General features: G+C 38.2%; 1 pseudogene; it reads left to right on the forward strand.

The window, feature by feature from the left end:
• Nucleotides 1-2,967: 2,967 nt before the first annotated feature.
• Nucleotides 2,968-4,466, forward strand: LOC118559234 (annotated as a pseudogene).
• Nucleotides 4,467-4,852: the final 386 nt, after the last annotated feature.

The raw sequence follows: 4,852 nt of genomic DNA on the forward strand, positions 1-4,852 counted from the left end.
ACCTTAAGGACATTTGCAGAAACCTGTTTCACAAAAGCAGAATTTAGAAATTCAAGAAAAGAGATAAATCCAGGCTTGACTTAATAAGATCAGTGCATCATGGCTCTATCTGTTTCACAAAAGCCAAACCAGGCTCAGTAGGTGAATATCCTCTAATAGAGTTACAAAACAGATGTTTTAGGTCTAAGGTGATATCCTGTTCTGTTTATTGAGCTTTCTATGACAATTTTAAAATCCAAACCAGGGATTCAACCCGATAATAACCACACACTATCAGAGAGCAAAAAACATTTAAAAGAAATCATAGACAAATATGTAAATCCGATTTAAGGAAAGGTGCTTTTACTTTTACTTCATATGTCTACTTTGCCCTTAACTAATCCTTCCCTGTACATAGAAGGAACTTATTTAAACTTTACATTATTTCATTTAAGTATAAATATGTCATACAACTTCAGGTTGGTATCTTAACATGAGCAGAAATGCATTTTTATCACACATATATTAAAATAAATAATTCTATGTCTTACAGAGAAACACTTGGGGCAAGAGTAATGAACAACTTAAAAAGCTTTCTTTAAAAGTTTTAAAATCAAAATGATGATGTTGAAAACACATTTGTCAATGGATTATATCATCCACATAAATAACAATACTAATCTCCAGCAGAATGTTAATAAAAATCTTAACATGGCTTCCATAAAAGATAGAAAATGGCTCTGGGGTAAGCAGACAAAATATCAGGAAAATAAAGGAAATCATTAGTTAAATTATTCCAGTAAATCAGTTCACTAAGTGAAGCACATAACATAGAGTATTTACACACATATGGATGTTTTCAAGCCTTTATTTCTGTTAATTATAATTATTTTCCACCAATGAAAACACAGCTGTCTGTAATGCACTGACAGGGCAGGGAACCTGATATATTTAAGCCTAACATGATATTGCATTTTAGAAAAGGTTATCATTAATTAAAACAGAAAAAAATGGAGCAGATGTAGGCTACAATCAGGGCTGATGACAGAGATCTGATCCAAGAAGTGGGCAATGTTCAAAAACTGTTCTCTGTAGTGCCATAAGCTTTTCACTGGGTGGCGACAGAATACAAGAAAGTCAGCTTTATCAGCAACCTTCACTTCTGCTCCTCTAGTACAATATATGTAATGGAAATATAGTTTAATTTTGCTCCAAAATGAAAAGCAGTCCAGTATGTTGACAGCAGACTGGTGTGATAACAAGTCTGATCCAGAGTCTAAAATCTGAAATATAGACTTCTGGACAAGCTCAACCAAACTACACTTTCAGACGCTTTACTTACTACAATGATATTTTTTACTTGACTGCATATCACTGTTTCAGGGGCTTAATGTAATTCTTACCAAAACTGGGAAGAAAATTTTTCCTTAAACTAGTTTGCAGCCTTTGTTAGAAACCCTGTTGTCAATTACTTAGAATAAACTGACATTTTAACAGCACTGCATTGCAGTGTGTCAGTAATGATTGTGCTTGATGACGTTGAGTAAAAAGCAGCATTTATGGAGGTCAGACTTATCAACACAGGTTTCTAGGACAGGACAGACCATGTTTTTATGTTGATCTATACAAAATATCCTACAATCAGGGTGGACTAATATTAATTGATGAGATTTTTTGTGATAATTTCTATTATGTTTATTGAAATAGAAAACAAATGCACTTTAAACAAGGTCGCTTTTTAAACTTAAATGACATAGCACACACCCTTTCTGTAGCCTTGGGTGTTTACAGGAAATGGTCCTGGAGTTCAGCCAGAGGAAAAGTGAAACTAAGTTGTTGAGCCACGTTTGAGTGCAACAGGAGAGAAATCGCCCAGCGAGGACAAACACCATCAACAGCATTTCTCTGAAACACAGTTCCAATCTCTTCTTTGTCATGAATGGTGAGTCATGTTTTTCTTCCGTCAGTCAGAGTGTAGACTTGTTAATCTGAAACGAAACAGAACATTTACTCTACCGTCTGAACAAAACAAAGAACAGCACAGAGGTGAACTGTGAAAGTGCAAATTTCACAGTTTCATATCAGCTTTATAGCAGCGTCTCCTAGACGGTGGCTCTTCCATGTTGTTTCTCCTCGCAGGCAAAGAATTGTTCACTGTGCACCGAGAGTGTTGCAGGACGGAAACAACACGATTACATAAGAAGAGCTTCTGCAGTACCTTTAAACGAGTTTTCATCCCTTGGAATCACCACATTAAAATCACAAACTTCAGCGTCTTTCATTGGGATTTTAATTATATGACGCTGTAGAAGCTTGCTGTGAAAAGGAAGAAAGGAAAGTGTATATTTATTGAAATATTTTACAAGCAAATCTAATCAGTTTGCTGTGCATTTGCCTCCCTTTTCAACCGCCTCAATGGTGAAAGATGGTAATGGCAGCATGATGCTGTGGGGAAGTTTTTCTGCTGCAGGTCAGGGGAGGTGAACATGACTTAAGTCTGATGTGGAGCTTTAACAATAGAGGAATGGTTTAGAGGCAAATGAATAAGTGGATTTAAGTCCAGACCTAAATTTAATTAAGAACAAGACTTGACATTTATTGTTTACCCAATCTGACTGAGACTGAGCTATTATTTGTCATAAAAGAACAGGGCAAAAGAAAGTACAACTCCAGGTGAGGGAGTCAAGTGAAGTTTCTTTGTATAGCCCATTTCAGCAGTAAGGCAGTTCAAAGTGCTTTACATCATGAAAACATAAAATCATCATAAACACATTGAAACGGTCACTCGTTATGAGACCAGTAATAAACATTAAATTGTGTCAGGTGAAAATATCAATACACATCACATATGTTGGTCAGTGTTCCTGTTATTATAAACAGGTGGGTTTTCAGTCTCGACTTAAAGAAACTCTGTGTTTCTGCTGCTTTGCAGTTTTCTGGAAGTTTGTTCTCGATTTATGGAGCATAGAAGCTAAATGCTGCTTCTCCATGTCTGGTTCTGGTTCTGGTTCTGGTCTACCCGTCATAACCAGAACCAGAAGATCTGAGAGCAGGTAGAGACGTTCCCCTAAAGAGAGGAAGCTGAAATTGGAGCCAAAGGGATTTTAATAAATATTAACTCAGAGATGTGAATATGCACTCCTCACTTTTCAGAAAATTGTGCACTTCAACATACATTTAAGTTTGTGGTTGTAAACATGACAGTGTGCCAAAAAAGTAAAAAAATGAAGGGGTGTAAACAAACAACAGGAAAAATATCCACTCTTCAGAAATCCACTGGACAGAGTGATGGACCACAAAATGTTTCTGACTGACAACATAAAAGGGGGTCTGCAGACGGAGCTTAGCTTGTTGTGTCAACCGCCTTATAGATTGTGAATCAGGGAGTGTATGTTGCATTTTTGGAAATATTTAATGTCAACAGCAGTGGTTTAACTGTAGAAAATAATTGGTAAATCCATTATAATTGATTTTTCTTCTCCTACTGCCAGACACACTGAGGATTGCCCTGTTGGGGAAAACTGGATCTGGGAACAGCAGCCTGGCCAACACCATCTTTGAGAAGGCAGTCTTCAGATCCAAACAATGTACCAGCTCAGAGGAGGCTCGCTGTCAGGGAGAGACGGGACACGTTCATGGCAGGAGCCTCACTGTGATCGACACTCCTGGCTTTTTCCATCCAGGTCTGTCTGAGAAGGAGCTGAAGGGTGAGATAGTGAGGTGTGTCTCAGAGTGCGCTCCTGGGCCCCATGCTTTTCTTCTTGTGCTGAGAGTGGAGAAATTTACGTCACTGGAGGAACAGGTCATCAGGAAGATACAGGACTGTTTTCCTGCTTACGTTTTTAATTTTTTTGTAGTCGTTTTCACACACGGCAACCAGTTGACTGATGAAATGAAGATCGAGGAGTAACATGCCAGATATACATAGTGGATATCTGGCAAATCGACATCTGAAAGATCTGGTGGCGAGGTGCGGAGAGAGGTGCCATGTCGTTGATAATAAACACTGGAAAAACAACCAGCAGGACGAGACCAGAAGCAACCGGTTCCAGGTGGCACAGCTGATCAACACCATTGAAAAGATGGTGACAAAAAACAATGGCGGCTGCTACACCACCAGCTTGCGGAAACACCAGCAGAAAGAAGTATTAGTCTACCGTTTGTTTAGGAGTTTGGTCACATATACAAGAGAGAAGCGTGTGTTCATTTTTGGTTTGGTGTTGTTTGCAAGTGGGATTATTCTGTGGAGAAGATGGAGAGAACATCCTACACAGATCATCTAAGGCCAGATAAAAAAAGGTGTAAACATTATGTCTTGTGTATATGTGTTTTTGTGATCTATGTGCATTCTGAGCCAGCGTCTCACCAAAATGATACCATGATGACGACACATATTCTTGATTCTTGAATTGGTTTAAATCAGTCCGTTTCATAAGTTTATCAGTTTCCAGCATTTGACTGATTCTCTGCAGCTTGTCTCAACCAGACAGCCGTACAGTCACGATTTACATAGTTGGCGGAGGACTTGCTGCTTTAAATGTTGCAGCATTAAAACTGAGGCTTTTCAGGGTAAAAATCAACATCTTTAGTCCGACTGAAGTTGTTCTTCTGTGATTCTCCTACTTTTGACTTTTTCTGTGTTTCTGCGCATTTCAATGACAGAAAACTTCTAAAAGTTTGCAGCTGTACATTTTTGTTTTATGAAACTATTAACCGTGTCTGTTTAACTTACAAGTAATCATGATGTGATTATCCTTCTTCATTATTGTTCAGCGCCGTGGACATTTAGCTGTTAGCAGTTTAGTATCAAATGCCACAGCAGACGCTCATGTTGATGAAGCACAAACTTGTCATTCTTTGAATTCCATTTGCC

Source organism: Fundulus heteroclitus, unplaced genomic scaffold (assembly GCF_011125445.2).
Source record: "Fundulus heteroclitus isolate FHET01 unplaced genomic scaffold, MU-UCD_Fhet_4.1 scaffold_249, whole genome shotgun sequence".
NCBI classification, from domain to species: Eukaryota; Metazoa; Chordata; class Actinopteri; order Cyprinodontiformes; family Fundulidae; genus Fundulus; species Fundulus heteroclitus.